The sequence below is a fragment of the Manis javanica genome, chromosome 9 (assembly GCF_040802235.1).
Source record: "Manis javanica isolate MJ-LG chromosome 9, MJ_LKY, whole genome shotgun sequence".
NCBI lineage: Eukaryota > Metazoa > Chordata > Mammalia > Pholidota > Manidae > Manis > Manis javanica.
In genome coordinates this window covers 25,355,792-25,383,658 of record NC_133164.1, presented here as the reverse complement: position 1 = coordinate 25,383,658, position 27,867 = coordinate 25,355,792, and the positions used below count along the sequence as shown (strand labels likewise).

Below are 27,867 nucleotides of genomic sequence, written 5' to 3'. Positions count from 1 at the left end.
GTGTCTGTGTATCCTGTGTGATTTTTTAATACATACATTTATCTATAGACATGTAGATTCTATAAATAGATTCTAATCTATTTAGGTAATAGATTAAATGATTAGTATCTGTTATTATCTAATCTAGTCTAAATAAATATATTCTATCTATAGATATGTAATATGTATTCATATTAGCATGTTCATTTTTTGTTGATATATTCAATCAAATCTGAAAGTGGTCTGAGTTCTCAAGTAGGCTTAGAGCCAATAACTCAATTTCCAAAAGTCCACTATTAGTTAGAAACCAATTCCATTGTTATGTTCTTTAGGTATAATCAAACAGCAATGAATTTACTAAAATATATCATTTAGTTGCCTTTTTCTTCTTTATGTACAATTACAGGATAAGGTATTGCAATAGCTGACTTCTGAAATCTTTATGTGAACATAAATCTTGCTCACATCAATCCAGAAATCTTGCCTAGGAAGGAAATGAGATTATATAACAGGAACAAAGAAAGCCTTTTATACTCTACAGTTAGACCAGGATGGTGTTCTGTCTGTACACTTAATTGGGTCATCATAAGTGTTTATTATGTCACCCTTAGCCTCAGTTGGATCTTAGAATGGACAACAGAAATTTCAGAATTTAGTTTGCCAGTGGATGTTGAAGAAAACAGAATTGCTCTACCTAAGACTTTTCCCCCCTCTTTTTAGTGCAGGGAAGGGAAAGAAGAGATAGATTACAGTTGGCAGATAGAGAAAAGAGAAAAAAGATGGTCTAAATGTCATTGTCAACAATCCAAGGGACTTTTTTGAATAAAGATTACATTTTGTTTGCTTTCTTAACTACAGTGCAATAATATTGATAATTAACATTTATTGGTCTTTTACTTTGTGCCCATTGTGCTAATACAACATGCCTTATCTGTTGACTCTTCATTACAGTTATTTGAGGTGGTGCTATTATTTTATAAGTATGTGTCCAAGATCATACAGGCAGGAAGTGGCATAAGCAGTCTAGATTCATACTCTTATCCAATTCTTTTCTTCATATTGTTTTGTAAATTCCTTCCAGCTCACCTGTTTTCAGTGTCTGCTCTATACACAGACAACTAATAGTAGTAGTAGTGTGTGAATATGCCTTGATTTTTGTGTTTGTTAGCTGATTTTGGGTAAAACTAAGGAAGACTGCATTCTCTATTTGCATGGATTCCAGTGAAAAGATAAAGAATTACTCTGAGTAGTAAAGAAAGAAAAAGGACTGTAGCAGGTAGAAATGTGGAGTCAGAAACCTGAAACCAGTATGATCAAGGTAGTGGAAACTCCTCTGGAGTTCTCGGGAAACTTGCTGAGTGCTTGAGAGTTTCCACAAAGCATGGAATGAATATAAGTTACAGTATAACTTACATCTGTAATTAAGGGGTTGATGTGACCTTAGGTGATATCTGAGTTATAGTTGCAATTGTACAATTTGGTCTCTGGGAACTTATCTTTATCTTCACTATGAAGATAGTTAATAATATTTTCTGTATTTATTATCTGGTGATTTTACATAAAAATTTCCAGGGTTACAGTTTGAGACATAATATTACTTTTTTCTATACATCATATATTTATCTCTCTAGTTTTGGGAAATGTGATCATATGTTCCAGTTTACTCAAAACAGTCTTAGTTTATGATTTTGGCCCTGGAAAAACTGAGTCCTAGTTTCCACAATAAATTACATGACCACCCTATCTTTTAGCACTATGTCTATTTCTTATTACCTCTGAGGGATTCCTAGTAGCAATTTATCAGGCTCACTTTCAAGTTTTCTAAGTGCACAGTGATGCAATCCAATTAAACCAATGATACGAACTCATTACTCTCAATGCAATGCCTCACAAACATGACTGTCATATCTATAACTGTTGAAAGGTGGATGTGAGAGAATATATCCCCTATACATCTTTAATGAAGGAAACAGTGTAGACTAATGGATAAAGTGTGAGCATTGGATTCAAGGATGCCTGGGTTCAATTCTCAGCTTTGGTAACAACTGTGTGAATTTCAGAACTTACTTTGGACCCACTCTTCTTTGACTCTCTCTCTATTTAATCCTTAAAATGGGAACACTCTAATAAATGAACTTAATAAGATTCTAAAGGTTAAACTTTGCACTATATAAAATGATTAGCATTATGCCTGGCACAAAGTAGGAATGGTCTTTGATAAATGGTCACGAAAGACTGTTATTACTATGTTCTTTCAAGAAATGACCTACTGCTCTTGGTGGAGATTATCAAAGAACGAGAAAACCAGGGCTTGAAGGGATGGGGAGCTGCACCCTGTGGCAGAGACTGTTGGTTTGAACCCAATTTTATCCAGGTTCACACTGCACCTAGTTGGAAGACACATTTCTATCAGGCCAGCAGCAAGTTGAGGCTGTGTGACTCTACTCACTATAAAATCAGGAAATGCCCTTCAAGGGAACCGATGGCTGGAAGGTGTGCATTTTTATTCTTCCATTCTTTCTCTCTCTTGGTATTTGAAATGCTGAGGTGGCACGTGGAGCTGCAGTGGGTGTTTCCTACTATGAAGTGAAGCTTAAGTATGGGTGTCATGTTGTCGGAGGACACACCAGAAAAAAAGAAGAAACCTGGGTGCCTGATGGACGCGGCTTATCTAATGGATTGACTAGTGATGGAATGGATCTTCACAGATATTTCAAGCAGGCTACAAGAATCCCTCCATTTAGTCCTACCACAATCCACCGTTGATCCTGACTGCAGGCTACAGCTGGCAAAGGAAAGGAAACGCAGAGTTCAAAGTAAGGTGAGGAGGCTCACGGCCAAAATATCCCATATGCGGAGACTGCTTAGGGCCTACCCCAGCCCATATGGAAGTTCACTGCTTTTACCATTTAGAGTCCCCAAGAGAGCCTGTCTGGAAGGAGCAATAAATCCCTGTCCCCACTAACAGCAGATCCCGCATGCTACACATGGGCGATTACTCAGCAGGCGCAGCAGCTCTTGCAGTTTTAGATAAACAGCAAGGCCTTTCCTAAGGTATGAGTCTCCTTTCTTTTGGAGCACTTTCCTCCTAATTTCATGTTCCCTGAGCATATATGAACTGCAGGAACTGGGCCAGCTGTAAGTCATGATAAAGGGTGAAAAGAAACTCTATACGGGCCAGGACTCAGCAGATCAACTGCTTGAATTCTTCCTTCGACCCACACTTGCCCCACATGCAATGTGCCTGAGAGAGATATGCACAGAGGGCATGGCTGTGCTGAGGCAGATTCTTCATCATTAGTGGCTTTTGCCCTGAATCCCAATGTAATATCACCTCCTCAGGCAGTTACCAAAGGCAACTGGCTCCAGACTCCTCTCACCTGCCAAATGTGTGGGGGCAGTTCCCACCGCTATTCACGCAGGTTTAACTTCACACCCAAAACCCTCCACCCATTAGAAGTGAGGCCAAACACCATTTCCTGCCTTTTACAATGATCCGTTCTTGACGGAGGAGGGATGAGTGAGGGGGAGGCAGGACTCCTGCAAGAGGCCGAGGCTAAGATGCCTTCATCTATTCCGTCGCCGAGATATGAAGTCTACGCACACTTCAGCAGAAAACCTCATTTTGCCACATAACATCCATTCTCCCTTTTATTAGTAACAGTTCCCTAATTTTCCTCATTCGTTTGAATTTTATACTAACCCTACCCTTTTGCATCCAGATGGAGGAATATATCCCAGGTGAAATCAATCAGAGAATTCCATCCCTCCAGCCACAATAATTCAGAGATGGCAATGAGACCAGGTGAAGCCAGTGAGGCTCAATTTTGGACGTGTCATTAGCGCCCCTTGAGAAAGAAGTCATACCTTTAACTAGAGCCCTTGGAACTGCTGGCAGCCTTTTGTCATTGTTAAAGTCTGCCTGAAAATGGAGCTGATGCAGAGGAAAAAGATATTATCCCTAGATTTTTCAGTTTGATGAGGAAAACATTTCTTTTCTTTCTTTCATTTTTTCTTTTTCTTTTCTTCTTTCTTTCCTTCCTTTCCCCCACTATATTTTGCTATAGCATGTCTAGGTTACATTTTTGTCACTTGTATCTAACACAAGTTTGCCACACAACATGTTTGCTGGTGAGCTGCCTCCCACGCATATGTTTATTATATGTGTCCAGATAATGCCTAGCATATTATATTCATATATGCTATTGTTGGTGATCTATAGCTTATATTGGGCACACAACTCAGAGTCCAGTATCCCTAATCAAGGTTACTGTGAAGAATGCTCACAAACAGGGAACTGAGGCTCTAGGGCAGCTTTCATTGATTTCAGGAAATTTACCCTGGGTCTCTTTGTCATTTCTGTCATTTGTCTAAGAATAAGGGAACTTCTGTTAGCACCTCTCTGTTCTTTGAGATCTTCTCTTCTATTAGACAGTGAAACTGTCTATGCCAATTTCATTCACTGACTGACTTGGTTCGGGATAGCCCAGAAATTGGTTTGCTGTCATTAGTGGTTACAGCCTTTAGAAAATGTTCCAAATTACTTCTGTGCTCCCTATTGTGCCATTCAATTCAATTCTCTCATTGATTAAGAGGACAAAGCTTTAGTGTCTATATTGCTTTTCCCAGGCAACTGAAATTAAGAGCAGGCAGGGCATCTGGCCATAACTTAATAGAATGTATGCTGGTGAGACGCTGTATATCCAGGGTGAAGGAGTGAGCCTTCCATATGTGCTTGAAACTTTTCAGTGAATTGGAACCAAGGGCTTCAAGTTGTAGATGCATCAAGTCTCATTACTGGTGAGTCTCAGATTGGCAAACTGAAGCGTTTCTAGAGGCATTGTTTCTGAATAAAATGCTCTCTCCAAGATAAACATAAAGGCTTCTGTAACAGCTTAAATTAATTTCTTAGCCACAAGGACAAAGTCATGTCAGTAGTGAAGTATTATCTTAAGTTCTGCACACTAGCTTTAACTGCCACGCTATTCTGCTTACCAGTGGGGTTTGCTGCCGTCTGTTCTCTTTGACTGAAGTCTTCTCTGCCTTCATCCTGGCACTAACAGTCCCTTACAGTTACTCCCACAGGGGTCAGAACCTTCCTTTCATTTTATAGAAAAACTTCCCCTGAAGACTATCCTGAATTTGCAGTAGGAAACCAGTCCAGACCATATTATTTGCTCTATGGTGAACAATCTAGATATGTGCTAAACTTTGGGGTTAGGCCAGTGCACTGACACTCCAAAGCCCTGAAAGATAGGCCAAAGTTCTCTCTTAACTCTCTAAGAAGCCTCAATTTACAATAGGCTAAATGATCAGTTTCCAATCTTTCTATTCTTCTGATACTTCTTGGGAGATTTTACACTTCATCAGCTTAGAAAAACCACACAGAATAACATCAACAGATTTTTCTATCCTCCTACATATTTGTTCACATTTCCTATATAAAGTGTAGACACAGCCTGAAGTAGCCCATCACTGAATAGAGGTGCCCAAGGATTTGCTTTCCAAGTGGACATTTGAATTTCCTATGTAAGTTCTCTTAACAATTTAGATTCTATTTTGACATATATCCTATTAGCACCCATATGGAGGGACAATAAAGCTGGGACCGTGTATTATTTCTAAACTAGTAAAACTAGTATGAAATGCTTTTCTGATATTATCTTTTGCAAAATAACAAAAATACTTAAAAATTCAGTGCAAGTATCCTCATGCCTGTGGAAGTTAGTAATATTAATTTTTTCATGTATTTCTCCAGGTAGTTTACATCATAAGCTATGTAAAATTTGCATATATTTCTTTCCCAGCAAAATGTGACCTTTGGGACCCCTTCTCTTATCTCAGAGTTTTACTGTTAAAATTACATGGCATCCTTCAGTTTTTCGATTTATTCTTGAGAAACTCTTCATCCTCAAGATGCCATGTCTGAACCTATGACTCTGCCCAGTTGCTTATGACTAATAACTAGATGATATACCTAAGAAAGAGATGGGCAAGTTTTTCAGGCCAGCTTTTTCTAATTGTCATCCACTAAAGCATCTGCTATGATATCACTTCCTTATATTTATTGGCAATTTACTAGAATCCAGCTGCTTCAAACACTTGTGCCCTTTCACTGCCTACTCAGATTCTGGAGCTTAACTCAAAATTTCCTTTTGGAGCTCCTGGAAACCTATATCGAACAGGGTACCAAGACCATTTCTGTTGGTGAGATACTGGTAGGAAACCCAAAGATGAATTTGCACATCCTCAGAAATGAAGGATTTCCATGTCCGATGGAATCAAGCAGCTTGATTCATTAACTACTAACCCATAAGAATGGCCTGATGCCTTTGAACTTGAACTCAGGATGGACCAGGGCACATGTGCTGCTTAAAATTCAGGGCAAAGCATCTTGGCTGGTTTTAAGCTAGGTGAGTGCACTCTTTTTGTTCTACATGTACACTTACTCGGCTGCATTCCTCATCCTGGGCCTTGGGCTGGCCACTGTGGAGCTTGGGGAAAGAACTAAGTGCTTTTTATCAAAGATCCCCCAAATATTGATGAGGAGATACGTATGTAGTATTATTGGGTTTTAAGTTGGAAAGTCTAGAGAAGTCTTCTGACTTTGGGGACTGCATTTGAATTGAGTTTCTTAAGTTTTTTAGAAACACTTTTTATCATCATAATAAATGCTCACTGTAGAAAATGTGGAACAGAAAGGGGGAGCTCTTTTTCACTAGAGTGTGTTTATTTTTTTCCTTTTTCTCACCAACCTATTTCTTGCTTTCGAAAGCTCAGCTAGCACCAGAGGGGCAAAGTTATAGTGAGGAAAATTAATGTCACTGAAAATAATATGCTCAAGTTAGCACAAGTCCAAATTCATTTTATGACTTTGACCTTCACATATGAATGAAAAGATACATATACTGCTCAACAGTGTCAAGTACATTGGATTATATCTTTAAGATATAAGATATAAATATTTTCTAGAATAAGAGCCACCATTTATTTAAGTGGCTACTGTGTGCTGGCAGATTGACATAAATTAACTAAAGCAGGCTTTTAAGAATATGGCAAGCAGTGCTACCATTTTGTTGGTGAAGGAGATTCAGAGAGGCTGATACGTCTTTGGCCCGACACTACTACACTGCACTCTTGGTTATATTCTATTTGTTCATCAAATCTGAAGACAGAAATAAAGTATTGCTCACAGAGACAATTGGTCTCAGATTTTGGTTTCCCTTTAAATTTGCTTTTATCCATTCATTTTCATTCATTTAAATACTAATGAATATTCAGTAAATATTCAGTTAAATATCCAATAAATACTGTATTCAGTAAATACTGAATATTTACTCAGTAAATATTCACTGAGTGCCTTTTACCTGGTGGATCATACTCAGTCAGACAAATATAGAAAATAGTCCTTAAATTTTGAAGACATTTTTGAAAAATTTAAACTTTGAAAAATTTCCTGGGATACATATTAAATGCAAAGATTCAGGCTTCAGACTTTTTTGGGGAAGGGAAGGGTATGAATCCAGGGTATATATATATGTACTGTTAGCAAACTCCCCAATTGATTATGGATGGCTGTTACACTAATAACATCCTACAATATCAAGTAAAAGATAAACAAGAGTTGTGTTAACTTGTATTTTAAAATCTTAAAAGTTGGTTAATTTTTCCACACCTCTGTAAATGTAATATTTCATTTCTTATTTTATATAAATTTATGCTAGTTTCCCTTCTTGGTGAACTCTTTAGCTGATAGCTTTGGTGTGCCAGTCAAGCCCTCTGAAAAATCTGAATGCAGGAAGAGAGAAAAACCACATGTTACCTGTAATTTAGTAAGAACCAGATTCACATCCAACTAAAACACAGTATAATTCTGTCTCCAGAAGTCCTTAGGGAAGAGTAAACTTCTTAGGGTAAGATGCTTTGATCGAAATTTTATATTCAGCTAAACTAGCTTTTAAGTATAAAAGCATATTTCACATACATTCAGATATGCAAGGTAAGACATGCTTCCCATTACCCTTTCTGAAAAAGCTACTTGTGCAGTAAATAAATCTAAAAAAAATCTTACAATAAGAAAAAAATTACCAAAACAGGTAGACATACAAAGAAATTCTAAGGAGTAACCTGAGGAGTATAAGAAAATTACCTAATTTGTGGTCATAGCTCAGTTCCTTATTTCAGGCGACCAGATTTCCTGTTAATTAAGGTGCACAGGACCTATAAACTGGCTTATGTTCAGAAACTGTATCTGAACCAATGAATTTCTACTATGGTGACTCAAGTCATGTTTCCACTCACCAGACCTAGAATTTTGTTTTGTCCTAATCATATTCATCAGGATTAGGGACACTGTGTTTACTTAGCCACAGCCACAGATTATTCCAGAAATTCTGTTTCTTCTTTCTGTTATATTAAGTGTTCCCATCTTATCTTTGAAGCTGAGGTGCTACTATCTGGTCTCTGCCCATATGAGATGCCCTTGTTTCTACTGCAATCAGTGAACTCAGTTTTGTGGCAGCATCTCCCAATTGTCTTCTGTAGGCTACAGAGGACAGTCACCATTGGGCCTTACAAGGACACCAAATTGTTTCCTAACATCTTCAAGAAGGAACTTTCTTCTGAATCCCCCTCAATACTATGGTGATGGTTGCTGAAATGTTGCACATATTTAATACACTTCAACATTTCCATTTCCCTAAACCTTTGGATTTCCTCCTCTACAGTATTCTAGGGAAATTCCCGTATCTCAGACACACTGAATAGAAACTGTTATTGAGTCTAGGCTTCAATTAATCAACCAAACTGTCACTACTTGCTCATCAAACCTTACATGAATAGAATCACAATGAGAACACCCATGGTTTAATGCAAAGAAATCTAACCTTGTGTTCCATCATATTTGACTATCATAATCAGAAATCATCACTCATACATGTATTCCCCAGATTTTTATTGATATATATTAGCATGGTCTTATAAACCCTTTTGGCATATTCATTATCTTTTTCCTGGATAGCATGTTTGCCAAACCCTTTCTTCCTCCGGGACATTCTAGGATCTGATATTTTTTATGAACCTGGAGGGAGTGATGAGTGGTAGAACTTGATTTGGAAATAGGGATAAGAGACCTTCCTCGGGGCATGACTAAGGAAAGAGTTTAATCAAAGAGATGCAGTTTACTTAGACATGTGGGGAGGTGGCTGCTTCTGTCATCAGTGGCTTAGATGGCTTTGGGAGAAAGTGCTTCTTAGACTTGTCTATGTCTGCCAAAATGTTCCCATTTCAGGCCTAAGGATTGCGTGCCTTTCCAACTGGTGCCTATCTTGGTACAGAAGATTTGGTGAGTCAGGTATTTAACTGGCTTGCAGTTTTGCAAATCACACAGTTAGATTTGGGGCTTTATCCTTAGTCATTGTGGCATGTGGAACAACAGCCTCCAAATATGTTCCTACCCTAACGCCCAGAACTTGTGAATTTGTTACTCTACATGGCAAAAGGACTTTACAGATATGAGTAAGTTAATTAGCTTGAGATGTAAGGATTATTCAGATAGGCCCACTGTAATCACAAAAATCCTGATAAATAAAAAGGGGAAGCATAAGAGTCAAGGTCAAAGTCAAGACAGATTTGAGATGCTACTGGTTGGCTTTTAGAAGGAAGAAAGCAGCTGCTAACCAAAAATGGAGGTGGGCTGTACAAGCTAGAAAAGGCAAGGAAAGGTATATTCCCTAGTCTCCAGAATGAACACGGTCCTGTTAATCCACCTTGATTTTAGACAAATAGACTTATTTCAGACTTCTGACCTCCAGATGTGTAAGATAAAAAATGGTTGCTGTTTCATGGTGCTGGCAAAACTGGACAGTTACATGTAGGAGAATGAAACTGGACCATTGTCTAACCCCATATACAAAAGTAAATTCAAAATGGATCAAATACCTCAATGTAAGTAATGAAACCATTAAACTCGTGGAAAAAAACATAGGCAAAAACCTCTTAGACATAAACATGAGTGACCCATTCTTGAACACATATCCCCGGGCAAGGAAAACAACAGCAAAAATGAACAAGTGGGACTATATTAAGCTGAAAAGCTTCTGTCCAGCAAAAGACACCATCAATAGAACAAAAAGGAACCCTACAGTATGGGAGAATATATTTGTAAATGACAGATCCGTGAAAGGCTTGACGTCCAAAATATATAAAGAGCTCACACACCTCAATAAACAAAAATCAAATAATCCAATTAAAAAATGGGCAGAGGAACTGAACAGACAGTTCTCCAAAAAAGAAATACAGATGGCCAACAGACACATGAAAAGATGCTCCACATCACTAATTATCAGAGAAATGTAAATTAAAACTACAATGAGGTATCACCTCACACCAGTAAGGATGGCTGCCATCCAAAAGACAAACCAACAAATGTTGGTGAGGCTGTGGAGAAAGGGGAACCCTCCTACACTGCTGGTGAGAATGTAAATTAGTTCAACCACTGTGGAAAGCAGTATAGAGGTTCATCAAAATGCTCAAAACAGACTTACCATTTGACCCAGGAATTCCTCTCCTAGGAATTTACCCTAAGAATGCAGCAATCAAGTTTGAGAAAGACAGATGCACCCCCATATTTATTGCAGCACTATTTACCATAGCCAAGAATTGGAAGCAACGTAAATGTCCATCAGTACATGAATGGATAAAGAAGATGTGGTACATATACACAATGGAATACTACTCAGCCATAAGAAGAGGGCAAATCTTACCATTTGCAGCAACATGAATGGAGCTGGAGGGTATTATGCTCAGTGAAATAAGCCAAGCGGAGAAAGAGAAATACCAAATGATTTCACTCATCTGTGGAGTATAAGAACAAAGGAAAAATTGAAGAAACAAAATAGCAGCAGAATCACAGAACCCAAGAATGGACTAACAGGTATCAAAGGGAAAGGGACTGGGGAGGATGGGTGGGTAGGGAGGGATAAGGGAGGGAGAAGAAGGGGGGTATTAAGATTAGCATGCATGGGGGGAGGGAGAAAGAGGAGGGCTGTACAACACAGAGAAGACAAGTAGTGATTCTATAACATTTTGCTATGCTGATGGACAGTGACTGTAAAGTGGTTTATAGGGGGGACCTGGTATAGGGGAGAGCCTAGTAAACATAATATTCTTCATGTAAGTGTAGATTAATGATAAAAAAAAAAGAAAGAAAAGGGGGATTACTCCCTGATAGGATAAAACTAACTGTAAATCAACGATTAATGCATGCTTTAAATATCTTTAATTTGATCACTTAAAGGGTGTCAGATGATCGGCTATGGAGGTACATTTTTCTGATAATATTCCTTTCTCTTAACAAAAAAAAAAAAAAAGCAGTTCCTGTGTGGTGACCTCCAATGAGTTCTACACAATGGTATAAAGGGCATATCAAAGTGTGGGCAAAGGGTCTGTTTGTGTTTATACAGAGGATCAAAGCCTAATTTGGCTACCCAGAAAATGAACTAAGATACGATATGAAGAAGAACTTCCAACATCAGCACTCTCTGGAAGACTCATACCAGAAGATGATCATCAAAAAAACCTCAACAAAGATCCAGGCAATGCTGCAGGTGTAGCTGTATTCATCCCACCGGTTCCTGGACTTGCCATTGAAATGAAGAAGGAGATATCTAAGCTGGCCTGTGCATACAGTAAAACAACAAATTTGACTGGATCTATATTGTTGGAACTCAACCAAGAATTAGGAGAAGTGCAAGTTGTAGTGCTCCAAAATCTTACGACTACAGATTATCTACTGTTAAAAGAATATATGGGATGTGAACAGTCCCCAGGAATGGGTTGTTTTAATTTGTCTGATTTCTCTCTGTTCAAGTTCAGTTGGACAATATCCACCATATCATAGATAAGTTTTCACAAATGCCTAGGGTGCCTAACTGGTTTTCTTGGTTTCACTGGAGATGGCTAGTAATTATAGGTCTGCTTTGGTTATGTAACTGTATTCCTATTATATTAATGTGTGTACACAATTTAATTAGTAGTTTAAAACCTATACATGCTTAACTTACTCTACAAGAAGATATGTCAAAGAAATAATCAATCTTCCCATGTTATCTTCCGTCTGCTACTCCTATAGCTTTTCTTCTTCCTTCCTAATTACAACCCTTAAATAGAATTCGTGCCTCATATCGAATTTACCGAGTATCATAATTCCTCCATGTGGTAAAGATACCTCGAGACAAGTGCTGGGCATAGAAGCCACAGGGCATAAATCTGCAAAGAAGTAAAAAGCTAACCTTTTCAAACAATATTGCTTCTCTCTCACTTAGCAACTTTACATTTCCCTGTATGGCCCCGGAAGATGACTGGTTAGCCAGAGATGGGTAAGATTCCTCAAGGGAGGAACAACCTAAGACAGGCACAGTCACAGGGGGGCCATCAGGTGAGAAATTGGGGATCAACAAAGGTGAGGCTTAGAACCTCACCCCCCCTGTTTTGAGAGAAATCTTCTGCATCCGTGGTTTTTTTGCCCTTGTCTAGCTTGGATTAACACTTAGTCTACAGGCACACACCTGATCATCTAAATTTGCTCTCTTACAACACTAAACTATGTTTTCTACCTTTATCTTGCATCTACCTACCACTTTAGCATTTTATTAAAATAATAATAATAATAATAATAATAATAATAATAATAAGGGAGAAATGTGGGATTCACATATAAATGAAGTATAAAAATCAAACAAATATTTATATTTGACCTGATTGTTTATAGTTCATAATGTGTGATCAAAACTGAAAGTTTCTGTGATGACTGCCCTTGTACTCTTCACCATGTAAGAACTTATTCACTATGTAAGAAGTTGTTCACCATGTAAGAACTTGTTCGTTATGCTTCAGAAGATTGGAGACTGATGAGAATTAGGCTTGGGGTGGATTAATGATTGTACATTGAGCATTGAGTCCCCTATACAGAATTTTATTGTTATTAACAACCATTTGATCAATAAATATGAGAGATGCCCTCTCAAAAAAAAAAAAAGTGAAAATCTCAGGTTATATCTCTTCAACAGAAGTAGTTCAAAAGCAGTTGATTTTTACATTTGAAGTGTTATCCTGTCAGTGCCTTTTGATAATGTGCTGAATACAAAGTGAGTTACTATGTTCAAGAGCTTCTGGAGAAATGGAAATTACTCTTATCATTTAATATGTATTTGTCTTCTATCTGCTCCCCTTAGTTGAACATTTTTTTCCATCCATATAAGAAAATACTGTGTTTTCTGTATATTCCAGTCATGCCCATTGGCTATTCATCACTACTATGTTTTTGGCACAATTAATTTTTTAATGAAATATCTTGCAGGCATCATTTAAAATAAAAACTCCTAACACTAGTTTGGAAAAAAAAAATGGTTGCTGTTTCAAGCCATTTGTGAGGAAAATGGAGCCACTATTGCCAGAACGCTTGCCTGATGCACTGCGCATGCACCTTAATGGCTCATACCTGTGCCCACTCCACAGGTGCAGTGTTGTCTCAGGCTTATGGAACACTTGGCCCACTGTGCAGGTGCATGCTTGCACTCGGACAGGCAATGAGCCACTATTGTCTGTGCTGGTATAAAAAGGTGACCTCTAGGCACGGTGCATGGATTCGTGGATGTGGCTGTAATTCCAGTGCTCCATCTGTCACTGCAAGAATAAAGCTTGGTGTGAACCCTCCTTACAAAGCTCCGCTGTCGTTTTTTGGTCTTGCAGAATCCAGCGTGAACCTGCCAGGAGATCCTGCACTACACCATTAACATTTGTGGTAATCTGTTGCAACAGCACAAGGAAACTATACAGCTGTGCTTTCCCTGCCTGGATTATTTTCAAATCACCATAGAAGCTTTCATGACTTCCAGAAGTACTTTGAGTTGAGAGGTGAGGTCTCTGAGCTAATCACTTTCATTTTGTCCACTTGACAGTCCCGTGAGGGAGGGCTCTCTGCTCTCCCTTACAGTTCTTGTTGGTGCCCTTTTACCACAGCAGTCATATTATCAGCTATTTGATGATCCAAAGCCTTGCTCTCTGCTGGACTTTACCCCACACCACTGCTGTGATATTCTAAGGAATCACCATGCCCACAGGCCAGGTATTTCTTATGACCCACTGCTGTTGGACAAGGGGGTCACTCTTGTGTTCTCCAAATAACATTCTTATCATTTAATCCCATTTTGCAGATTTTTTTCCCCCTAGGGTCCCTCCTGATACCAAATATATGCCATTCCAGGGCCCAGCAAAAACAGAATTCATTTCAAATGTTTCAGATGGGCTGTGTTAAGGGACAACACATTGAGAAGTAATAAAAGTATCAGGAAGCTGTGTTTGGTTGGATGAAGGGACCAGGGGAGAGAAAATGGACAACAGAGTTCAACAAAGGCTGGGAATACCAAGAATGGGCTAGGTATCAGTCAGCTGGCACTCTGGACTGATGCAGAGGAATTTGGGGGTGAAATACAGTCAGCCTCTCTCTTTTCTCACCCTCAGATCTCCAGGGCTTGCTCCCTATTGGCCAAATTCAACCAGAATGAAGCCGGCAATTGAGTCTAAAAGATGCATCCCACAGACATGAGCCTTATAGGACACAGAGAAAGGGCAGTGAAGAGGCGTCAAAGGATCAGAGGCATATGTAGAATAACTAGCATAAAATATAAACATTATCATTTAGGATCCTCACAGTAACTTATTAAATAAAAATAACCATGGATATCGTAAATATAGTGCTACTGAAAGACTGTGACTCAAAGGGTTATGGGGGTTTGAGAGGAGACAGACCATGGGAACTTTATGCTTTGTTTAATAGTATCCAGTATTACTGAAAACCTTAAAAATTTTTCATGAATGACATTCAAAATGAATAAAATAGATAATACAAAGGAGAACTCTGGTGTAAAATATTCTGAAAAACAACAAAAAGCTTAGAGAAGGTAAATTAAAATTGTATGAAATTCCATTAGCCAGAGAAAATTATCATTGACATTTTAATATATTCATTCATTCATTTTTTTCTCCATTCAGATATGTGTATGTATGTGTTCCTATGTATGATATATTCATGCATATACATATTTCTTTATGAATTTTAAACTTAATATGCTTTTTCAGATTTAAAATATTGTTTGAAAATAAATTTTAATGGCCATATTGTATTCTGATACACACATACACACATATCATATATATGTACATAATGTATATGTCCTATATTATATACATGTATATAGACATAGAGATTACTTTAAAATTTCCAGTATTATAAATAATGCTGCAGCAAATTCCCTTGTACATAAATACTTGTGTATATTCCATTGTTTCCTTAGAGTAAATCCTCACATTTATTTTTAATCTCTGAATCTTCAATTCCTTGTGATCATTAATTACCAGGTTAAAGTAGTGGGTGTTTTCCTCGGTTCTGCTTCCACCACTTCACAAAGCGGCCTTTTCTATCTGCCCCCTCTCCCCATGTCCTCAAGGACGTCAGGGTCAGTGCCTCCTCCGCACATCTCTTCTCACTGTTCTTCCTGGCCTTTCTCATAGCCTGACCTGGAGCAGCCATCTGGTCTGGTCTGGTCTGATGGCCAGTACTGGCCTGGCTTGTCTTGACTGTCCTGTCTCACATGTTTTCTCAGGAAAACTGATCTCTTTAGACCTTTCTGTTCAGAATCTATCTTTCAAAGGGACATGAAAGAATTTCTGGGCACAGTGCCAGTGAGAAGTGTGTCACACAGACAGACGAGATCTCCCTACTGCCACCTCCTCCCATCCTTAATTTTCTGACAAAAACTTCCTGCTTTTCCACAGTTATGAGACAAGTGGCAAAACTGTCCTGTTTAATATGCAAGAGCTAGTTCACAATCAGACAGCTATTTAAATGATTTAACTCCTTCTTGCCATTGATGCTGAAAAATCACATGGGGGAAAAAAAACCCTATGTATCATATACTGTAAAGTTATTCCTATCAGAGTTGGTCTTTCAAATGATTAAAGAAATTGAAGATAGTACAATTCTGTTATATTCTAGACTTCGGGTCTCAACCTCACTCAAGGCAGTTTTCTCAGCAATTTTAATTGATCTTTTTCATACATTCAAGCATGAGAAAACATGTATGGTTATTTCTAGGGCCTGGTCAATTAATCACCAACTTGCCTGTTGCATGGAATTTACGGTAAGAGAAAGCTTACTTATATTGATGGATCATCCTTCCGTAGGACCCATGAAGACACTGTATGCATGGAGGTCACCCCTCAGCCCCTGGGGGCCTCCCCTGACAGGTGGCGCAGTGACCTTTGCTGGAGCAGAGGACCAAAAAGTCATTGTGCACTGTAAGGGGCAGCTGGGTCGGAACTGCTGAGGACTTTTATTTGCAAATTCCTTAACATGCACATCCTGCAATGAAATTTACAAATGCTGCAGAAGATGTATCCCCTTGTATATAGTTATTTCAAATTTTTACAGATGCTCACGACCTCATGTTTTCCTGATTCACTGCAACAGCTTTTTTTTTCATGCATGAGGGAACTTGTATGTTTGTTTTTGAATCCCAGAATATGTTAATTAATTTTACATTATATAAATGTTAATTACCTTTTATATTTCTACTTTAAAAAAGGAAATGGAAATTGGCTATCTAAAGGGTACATATTTTTATGGGCTTAGATTAACAGTATTAATATGAGGGTATAAAATAACAAATAACTAATATACTTACCAGTTCCAGCCACAGTTGAAGGATTTGCTAGACATGTGAAATCTGGCTTGTTACTCTTTCAGTTTCCTTGTTTGTAATATTGGAGTAATAACAGTCACTTGCCTCATAGGATTGCTGTAATTATGCAAAGAGATAATGCTGTAAAATTCTTAGTTCACTAGCTGGCTCCTAGTGATGCTATACAAATATTATTGGTATTATTTCTTCTTTATTATGCATTCATAATCATATTGTGATTAAACTTCTACATATCAATGTGCTTTCCAGTATCTCGACCCACACGAGATTGTATAATCTTTTATCAGTTCTGTGTTTACCTTATTACTTACCTGATTACCAACACTAATAATAACTAATATGGATTGTTTTTCAGCTTAAAGGGCATTCCTGTATTTTACTTGATCTTTACTACAACTAAATGAGCCAGAAATTATAAGTTCTAGTTCCCATTAATAAATAACTACTGGGGTTTTTAAAAAGTGCATTTATTCATTCATAACTTTTAAGGCTTTTATTACTAATACCTTTTGTACTACTTTATGACCTTTGCTGACATTGCAAGGAAGGAAGTGGCAACACCAATATCTGAACCTTGTACTTCTGTTTCCAAACCCCATACACTCCGTTGCCTGTTAAGTAACACTTCGGCCATCCCAAACTTCCCAACCATCTATATCATCACCATTTGAAGCAGTGTCAATTCATTCATCAAATTTAGCATGGATTGTTCATAAACTCCCTCACACAGTGAGGTCCTAATAATTTCAATACATCTCACAACATGATTTCCCAGCTTCCAGAGGTTCTATGGTTTCATAAAATGCTTCAAATCTCTATGACAAAAATTGTAATTAGATTAAACTGGTCCTTCATGTTTTCATTTGCGTGAATATGTAGTATGCCAGATATAGACAATAAAACAGGTGGGATAGAAAAGGCCGGGATGTAGAAAGAGTGGTGTTATTTTAGACCTGAAGAAAGTGAGTGAAAGGGCCAGGCAAAAATCTGAGATTTTTCTGGCTGATGGAATGGCAAATGCACAGGCTCTGAGAATCTGCAAGAGTGGGAAGAGCAGTGTGTCAGGAGCAGAATGCACGAGGGAGACTTCGAGATCGGTTCAAAGGGTCACATGGGAGGAGCAGATTTTGTGGGGTCTTGGGAGCATTGGGAGGATTTTGTTTTTCTCTCTGAGTTGTGAAGTCTTGGATGGCTTTGGGCTGAGGAGCTTTAAAAGATGAGAGCAAGGGTAAAAAAGGGGAGGCTGCTGCCTCCCCAGAGGTGACTTCCCCATATGTCAAGGCGTTTGTATAGATCTTCTTTTCCAACAATTTTAGAAAATTGAATTTTAGAAATTTTAACAAAATAGTTGTTGGACCTTCTCGACCTTTTAGAAGAGTTATGGGATCAACCGTTCTGTGCCTTAGAGAGCTCCTAGATCTGTAAAACAGGACTCACACTACTTGCTAAATTAACTATTTCCTGACTTTTTAAATACTTTATCCCTTTTTGCTGTTTGCTTGGTCTACTGAGACCATTATTAGTAAACACACACATATACCTTTGTGTGCATTATATACACACTTAAAAAGTAAATATATGTATTTTTTATACCAGGAATATATGATAATCTCATAGCAAACAGCGAGGCAATTAGAAATTCTCAAGTATTCCAACATCCAATTGCAAGTCCTTGGAGAGTAGAAAACACATCTACCCAATCTTTATATCCCTCTGTCTACAGGAAAGATCTTTGTACAAGAGCTCCTTTCAAAAGTTATGAAAATCCTTTCATTAGTGTGCTAATGAAATCTAATAATAATAGTAGTAATAAAAATGATTCAATTTTATATTGGGGCCTTCCCAGGTCACTGTGATTCTCCTTTTTTTATAAACTACGTCCAGTCCATGCAGACACTCTATCCCACATCCCACTGCCCCATTATGTTTGGGCAGAGCATAACCTTGTCTTCTCTTTATAAATAAGTGGTCCAGGAGGGAATATTGAAGGGCTACCAATAGTTTTTCCCTAATATTCAGAATTAAGACCAAGGCTTGATCTGCAACATGGAAGATTATGATCCACCTACCTTCTGGATGAGAGAAGCAAAGGAAGTTAATTTGCTTAGAGAGAAAACATGAGAGCCCCAATATAAAATTCAATCATTATTATTACTATTATTATTAGATTTTATTAGCACATCCTATAGCAGATGTGCAGGGGTTGTAAGGAGTTTGGACACTATCATTTTATATTTCTAGAAACTTCAGAGGCATTGACTTATTCCAAGAGAATTTTTGTGTCCTTATGTTGAATGATCACTTTGTAGGTCAGCTAGCTCTAGTTAGTTTCAGTTACTTGTCTTAGTTAACATAACTTCTCATTTTTCTGATAATGCATTTAAACATTATTAGGCCTAGCAAGACTGGTTTAATGACAGATGTAACACGCAAGATTAAACCACACTTCAATGAACTCCAAAAGATTTGATTTATTATTCTTTTTATTTAAGAGACTATTTCAAATATATGAATGGGCAATTATTCTAACAATAGTACTGATGATTTACAAAGACATCTCGGTTATTGTCCAACATTTTATCCTTGTCTTTGTACAGATTAGTTTTTAAATAAAAATTCTGATCTTATGAAAAGATTTCAAATATTATGCCTTTCTATGAATAGTTATCCTATTTGAATGTTAATAAAATCTGTCTGCATTGTAGGTAAAAAGAACCCAAACATGTAAACATCAAAATGTTAATTTACAATGAAAGTTATAAGTGGTTTAAAGTCTAAAGTGAAGTAATAAGACCAAGACTTTTTTTACTAGTTTATAATATCTTCATTTTAGTGAGGTTTAAATCAAGGCCTAACAATATTTGGAATTGTAACTAAATTACAAACACACAAACGTCTCCTCCTAGAGATCAGGAGTCTAGCATTTGTTCTGTAGTTAAAAGGTTGCAAGCAGTTTCTGTGCACGTTTTTGTCTAGACTTATAAAAACTTTCAATAAAGCCACTGAGACATTCAATTGCTTCCTGTCTCATGGAAAAAGCTGTAGAACCCAAGTCATGCTGCCTGTTGTAAAGAGATGTCAGAACTTGGGGCCTTTCTTCCAGTGTTTCATGTGAACCAAAGAAAGGAAACCGGAAACTCGTACTATTAACAATACAGTAAAAGAATTGTCTAGAAAATTTGTGTTGAGCAAGATTTCTATCAACTATGAAAGTGACTAAAGTAATTGTTTGGTGATAAGAAGCATCATTATGGCACAAAGACAGAATCTGGCATTTATTTACATATTTTGTGGCAGTATCTTCTTAACTGTAAGATGTAAAATAATGCGATAATGTAAACATCCCAATGACTCAGTCAACTCAAGAGATCTATTCTCTATAATTTGATTATTGTAACTTTTGTCTGTGATATATTTTAAATTAATATAGTCTTCGAGTTAAGATAACATTTATATCATTGCAACATTAAAAGCAAATTACAGACATAAGAGAATTATTTCTGTATCTTAGAAGTTTTCACTTGTTGTACTTAATGTTTTTGGTTTGCTGCAATAGTCACAGTAGTCATGAAATGCTCATGTCTTAATAGTTACCAGGATTGGTTAATATGCTAATTTAAAAATGGCCAGATGAACAGAGTTTAAAACTGTTGGCTTCACTTCCTCTTTGATCTCCAATCAAAACAATGTTGGGAGTGAGGATATAACAGGTTACAGAAGGACTCCTGAAACAGGCCTAGGTGTAAGGGATGAAAACATAAGGATCTGTTTCAAAAGAAGAAAAAACCTTAAACCTGGAGGCTGGGAAAGATTATGAGGAATTTTTAGATTAAGAACAAGGCAGGTACAGAATCTGAATATAAAAATTTTAAATCAGGAAAGCAAGAATAGCACAACATGCAAAATTAATAAAGCTGGTTCCTCATTCAACTGCTGGATCAGGGTAAGAATTTTTAGATGGATAGATGTGTACATGACAACTAAATATCTTAATCCAGATCCAGTTTCCCAGCAAGTGCCTCAGGACAGACAAGTAGGATCAGTAGTAGGAATCTCAGGACGAGCATGGTTCAGACAGATCATAGCTGTGATCACTAAGATGTGTAGGCAGTTCGAACATGTCTGAGAATGTGATGGCAGTTGAGTCCTTTCTGTTCCTTGGCCTGCTGGATACAAATGAATTGGCAGGACAGTCCTTCCCAGTCAGCTATGTACCATAACTAAATGGCTTCCCTTCTCCTTTGCACTCTAAAATCTATGAAAAAAAATGTATTTAATACATATGTTAAAACAGAATTACTAAAATTCACTAAATAATTTTTCAAAATATTTGAGTGCCAAATATGTAGAAGTCATTGTGTTGGGAATTATATAATAAGATTCAAGCAAATCCATTATGTGCAATGACCTTGATGCTGGAGGATGAAACAGACATTTATACCAATAACCTAAGGCGTGCAGAGGTAGAGAAAAGCCCATCAATGAAACATCCGAGATGCTAGCCTCAGAGTTCCAAGTGAACACTAGAATTCCATGGAGGGAAGACCTCAGCGTGACTGCGATGGGATGGCCCACACCAGCTCTACGGACAAAGCTTCTGAGTTTGTCACCAGTTGTCACCCTGAGATTGTATCTACAAAGTCAATAATGTTTGCTTAGTAGCAGATTCAATGTTTCTAACCATTTATTAAAGTGCCTGAAGGTGGCAGGTAATAAATCATTTCTTACCAAGTGGTCTCACCACCTTTATAATTAATGAAGGCTTATAGGTTTAATTAAGATGCTACTAAGAGTAATCTTAGAAATTCTGACATTTTACAATGACATCAGATTATAAAATCTGAAAGGGATTTTTTTCTCTTCACAGACTTTTGACATGTTTTACTTCTGTGACTCAGAAAATAACAGTGAGAAAAAACTTTTCATATGCTAAAGACTATTGAAAACTTTAATTCAAATTATGATAATAAAATTACTAAAATGAAAATTATTGACTTATTCATCAGAGTTCACATCCTACAAAAGAGCAGTTTATATGTCATCACCTATAGGAGTTTTCATTGCTTTAAATTGAGTAGCTAATTCAAATAAAAGTTTTTCTATACAATATATTTCAAATATGAAAACATGAGACGGTTATAACATAAGCATTGTGTTATATAATTTTTAATAATCATTTTTTATATGTCATATGTAAATTTCTTATTCTTTTAACACTTACATAACTAAAAATTAAAAATTAAGTAAAATGAAACTATAAAAACAGAAATGTGAAACTGTTAACATTAATTTGGTATAACTAATGATGACAGTGTGCTTCATATAAACTGCATTTTACAAGGGAATGAAATGCTGACTGCTCCTATATGGATATTGTGAGTTCCACATACCTAAAATAGCATGTGTATAATGAGTAAATTCTCATATCTTTCCCTCTTCAAATTTCTTTTGAACTTGTGAACTGCACTATAGTGTGCTGATGTCACTTAAATATTACTTAGCAAAAACATGTCATTGTATTAGTTCTTGCCTATTCTTTCATTGTTAGTATCACTTGTCATCTGCTCAATAATATATCAAAAAAGCAAATTTGTGCATTAAAATCCCACAGAAGTAATGTTGGGGGATAGAAAATGTCAGAAAAGGTGATCCCACAGGAGCAGCCAGTGAGGTAGAACAGAATCCTGAGAGAGTGATGTTCCAGAGGCCAAGACTGTTTCAAGCAGTGAACAATGATGCCAAATATTGCTAAGACATTGCAAAAGAGAAAAAATGAGAACTGACCACTGGATATGTAATAAAGAGGCAATATGGCAAACTCACAGAAATCTAGTCAGCTTTTTGATGCAGACAATACCCATCATGGTTGGTGTCTGCAGTTTGCTCACCCACTTAATTCAACATGTCCTCTTAGCTTCCCAAAAGTGTGGGGTCTTTAATCTCAGCTCTCACTGGTTTATTGTGAGGGATGCAAATGAATGGCCAGGTGAAGAGGTACATAGGGTGAGGTCCAGGAGGTCTTGAGTACAGGAGATTCTGTTCCTGGAATTCGTGTGTGCCACCCTCCAGGTAGGTGGATATGTTTGCTTGTCTAGAGTTTGGTCAAGCTGAGGGGAATATTATGGCTAGCAGCTTAGATAAGGCCCCTCTAGCTTCTACTCCAGGGGGTCAGTCAACTGAAGGTAAAGAGTAGGAGCTGAATTACACTGGACAGACATGCTCCACCACAGTAACCTGCTGGACAGACAACCCCAGCTCTCTGCTACTGATCTCGTCTCTTGCCCTGTATACTTCACAATTTTCTGTCTCCACCATGGCATCAGTTACCTTACGTGTATTCAAAACATCCAAGGCTGGGTATAATTATAAAAAAACAAAGCACACTTATTACTGATGTCTACATATCCCCTGTGAACAATGTATCCCAGAATTATTTCCCAGGAGGTCTGATTACATGGTATTTGTCAGCTTAAAGAAGTTATAAAGGTCCAGAGAATGGCTGTGAGCTCTGATGGCTCTGACACAGACAAAATACATATTTTCCCCACACCATACAGTGAATTAAGGACTCAAGAATGATGAGTAAGTCAGAATCCCAGTAAATTAATTTGCAGAGATAAGTCACAGCCATGTCAACTTGCTTGGATGGGCCCTCCCAATGTCAATTTTTCTGACATGGCCCTTAAATAGAAAAACATGCTTGTTATCTTTCTAGAATCCCAATATTCCATTGGCTAATATTAAACACAGGAGGTAAAAGCATATGCCCAAGAGTGGTTAAGTTCATCTTTCCTTCCTATTATATAGATTTCTTGGCTTCACATGAAGTCTTACATGACAATAAGAATGTAGAGATAAACAAGGAACAGGAAAAGTTAAACTTACAGAAACATAGTAGAAAAGTGGTAGAAAGCTGGAGGGTGGGGAAATAGGGAGTGGTTAGTAAAAGAGTATAAACTTGTTGTTATAAGATGAATAAGGTCTGAGGATATAATATTTAACATGGTAGCTACAGTTGAGAACAATGTATTATATAACTAAAATTTGCTAAGAGAGTAGAACTTAAATTTGTCCTCCTTGCCCACCCCAACCCCTGCCAAAGATAATTACATGAGGTAATGGATGTGTTTATTAAATTCATTGTGGGAATCCTTTCACAATGTATACATATGTCAAATCATCACATAATACTCTTTAAATATCTAACAGTTTTATCAATTATATCTCAATAAGGCTGAAGAAAAAAAGACTGTGGGTTCAAACGTATTTTTTTTTAAGTATAAATGGAGAATACTTTTTATTTTATAAATGGTTACCTATTTTCCCTCTATTAAGAAAGGGAACTAATTCTGGTATTTGATTTAGTTAGAGTAATTGCCTTATAGATATATTTTATTGTTCAAAAATTAACTTTGGACTAAGCATTCTTGTGGACTTTAAGACAATATCAATAAAATTCAGTGGCATGTTTATTTTGGCAAGCTAAAAATCTTTATGTGTCTGTTGGAAGCCATTGTTATTTGTTTCTCTCATTTTTCAAAGCTAACCCTTAGAGTCTACCTAAAATAGTATCTTTCATTTTTCTCAACTTTTATTTATCTAGCAAAACCCGTAGCAAAGTAATGAAGTGGTTGTGGTTGAATGGTATTGAAGAATTAATAAGAATAGTTACCATTTATTAAGAATGAAATGCTAAACATTTCACATGACTCATAAAATTTCCACAACAACCTTAATCCATTTGAAAATTGAAGAAACTGAAGTTCAAGTGGTTTAGCCTAAGATTACACGGCCAGGAAGTGACTAAGCAGAGGACTGGACCAGCTTTAACTCTTGGTTCTTTTCCTAATTATTAAACCATTGATTCTCAGATTTGGTAAATTTTACTCCTTAAAGAAGAAGTAAGATTATGATTTCTGGATAATGAACACAAAACTCCCTTTTGCAGTGTCAGCTAGGACACCGACCTCTGCATAATGTCACTGAGACTTACAGCCTGGGTCTAAGTTAAAAGATGAAGACTGCGTCATGAAGGTAAACTAAGTTTTGTCCCAAATTAGTCTAGTTTCCTCTGATTTTAATTTAGTGACATTTGTAGCAATTCCCATCCTTCAATCATTAGAAAAGGAGGAGAAGAAAGAAAGAAAAGCAGTGAAGGGAGAGGAGGGAGGTGACCAAGCGAAAGGAAGGAAGTTCAAGACTGGATAATAACCCTACCCCCACTGTCTCCCTCTGTCCATGTATTTTCAGTGAAATATAGCAATATATATATAAACTTATTTAGATTGCTATATTTCTTGAATATTTTTAGATGCAGAATTTGTACTGTATAAATTTTCCCTGGTGAAAGTTGATGCATGTCCTATTGTCTTAGAGTAAAACAACTGTTGTTGCAAATTTGTACAGGCAGATAGGCCACTCAGAAATGAAAAGAATGTGCTATTTTCTTAGGCAACAAATCCATCCTGTGCTTCAACAGATGTGAGTAAGAGAACGGACACATTTATGGAGGTGGAGACCGGGAGGAAGGTTGCCAGGGGCTAGAGGGAGGGGCAAACGTGGGGGTGTTAGTTGAAGGGTACAACGTTTCAGTTACATAGGATAAGTGAGGCAGGGGGAATCTACTCTGCCTCACAGTGCCTATTGTATGTTGAGCCTAAAACTCACTAAGAGGGTAAATCTTACATTAAGTGTTCTTATCACCAAAATAACTGATAATAAATAAGGATGGCGGGAGGAAACTTTTGGAGGTGAGGGATATGTTTATGGCATAGACTGTGGTGATGGTTTCACAGGTGTATGCTCCAAACTCATCAAGTTGTATACTTTTAATGTTCAGCTTTTTTAGTTGGTTACATCTCAGTAAAGTGGTTAGATTTAAAAAATAGGAATAATCCCAAACTCAAATCTCAGTCTGGAAATAAGTCTTGCTTAGGATAAGCAGAGACCTACCAAGTATTCTGAGACTGCAGGATGCTGGAATGTTTACACAGCAAATTCTAATGTGACAGCCACTACTTTGAGGGCCCAGGAAAGGTCATGGTTCTCCAGATAGGAAGTGCACCACCTGTGTGCAGAGCTTCTCTCTGAAGCCTCGCAGTCCCTCTGCTGCCTCCAGCGCCCTCACCATCCTCTGCTCTGCTGTCTTCTGTCAGGCTTCTAGGCTCAGACCCTCACCAGCTTCATTTTATAAACTTGGATAATCACAGGAAATGATTGTAACATGGTGGAGAGGGTTATCCGGAGGGGAAAGGTTTCAGAAGGCAAAGTTTGAGAGTCAGATTTGGCAATGTCCAGGATGTAAGTGTTTTGGATTTTATTAATCTTATTTATTTACATTTGTTTTTATCTCAGCACTACTCTTTCCCCCTGCAATAACCTCCAGATGACATCTTCTGACAAAGTTGGTGGCCTCCTAAATCAAAGCCAAATCAGTGGACTCTGAAGTCACATTATTTAATGACTTAATCTTCACAAAGGCAATTCACTGAAGGGGATTTTGGTGGAGGATACTATAAATGGGATACTAAATAAGATACTGTGATAAGAGACATTTATTTACTCACAGTGATCTGTTGATTTTTTTTAATGCATTCCTTCAATTGAGTAGAAAAATAAGAAATTATGTACATGTTTCCAACTGTTCATATTCCAGCTGGGAATTGTGTTGTAACAGTCAACAACACATTAGCAAATTGATTTAACATTCTGTTAAATTAGCAAATTGATTGCACTGGTTATGCTATTTGATATATGCATGCAAAGACTAAGTAAAATGCTGTCTTACATTTAAGTATTTGTAAATGAAGAGAGACAGTTTTTCTCTTAAGAATTAAAACACTATTCAGAACTCTGTCAAACTACAACTGGTTGTTGTCTAATGTGTCTAATGTGAACTAAGAGACTTAACGCCATGAATTTAAAGATCAGATTAACTGGATTTGTGTAACCAAATATTGGAGCACATTACCTATGTGGTTAAGGTGTGTGACTTGAAATTATTATAACTTTCAACTTTTCATCCATAATGTTGAAATGAGGTAGGGCAAATTAGATCAGCTAAATATTATTCTACTGCATCTATATATTATGAACATGTAGATAAACCTACATTGAAGACTTATTCTAGTTTAGACAAACCTCTATTGAAAATAAAATAATATTTTGTTACTACCTTGTTTCACATTTTATTTTCTTGCTTAGAGTCTTTCATGCCCCATTCATTAAGCCATTAGAGAAAAATAGAGAACAGCCAATTTTTTGTTCACCAGCTTAGATACTCCATTAGGATGCCCCGCATGTATTTCCTGAGTAAATCCTCAGAGGGACCTAGATAGAAAAGTAATTATTCCTAATTTTTCAGATGAGAAAACTGAAGCACAAGAAGAAGAAAAACATACTTATCTTTATCACTAACAAGCCTAAGATTTGGAAATAGAAATCAGCTCTGTATGACTCCAACAATAGTGATCCTTTCTATAGTAAAATCTTACTTTAAAAATCTCTAGTCAAAATTTATTCCCATGATTAAAAAAAAACATCTCAACACCTCAAAACTATAAAGTGGCATTCAATACCCTCCTTTATTCAGCAGCCTTCATATTTTTCTACTCACATCTCACTACTTTTCTTCACTCATCTCATCACCAATTCAGTATGAACGACTTGACATTTCCTTTCCAGGTCCAGTTCTTTTCTTTCTCTGTTTAATGGTGCATACTATTCATACCCACTTGGATTATTTTCTCTCTTTCTTTAGATTTTTTGAAATTCTACATATCCAAGTCTTAGGATAAATGCCACCTATTCCATAAACCTCCACTCATCTTTCCTGGCAAACCCTCATAAATCACTGCTTACACCTCTGGTTTGGGACTCAGGCAATCTGATCCTATGTTGCAGCTATTTGTGGATCTGTCTTAGCTTCTTTATCAGACACCTGGAGGGAAGAGACTCATCTGTATATTTTCTACAGTGCCTGACACAGTTCTTGGTGCATAATAAAGATTCAATAATTATCTCTTGAATGAGTGAATTAAAGTGATAAACAACTAAAGAGAATCTTAGATTTTATGCTTTATTAGTGAGGTCCCTTTGTTATAGATTCTCATAGAACTTTTCAGAACTG

At 37.1% G+C, this 27,867-nt stretch overlaps 1 long non-coding RNA gene across 1 annotated transcript in view; it reads left to right on the top strand.

Annotated features, from left to right (window-relative positions):
• LOC118970904 (uncharacterized) overlaps nucleotides 1-26,869 on the top strand; it is a 58,846-nt gene extending 31,977 nt beyond the window's left edge. The window contains exons 2-4 of the long non-coding RNA XR_005059096.2: nucleotides 13,729-13,893; nucleotides 24,688-24,773; nucleotides 26,094-26,869. This is a non-coding gene — a long non-coding RNA (uncharacterized lncRNA). The remainder of the gene's footprint in view (nucleotides 1-13,728; nucleotides 13,894-24,687; nucleotides 24,774-26,093) is intronic.
• Nucleotides 26,870-27,867: the final 998 nt, after the last annotated feature.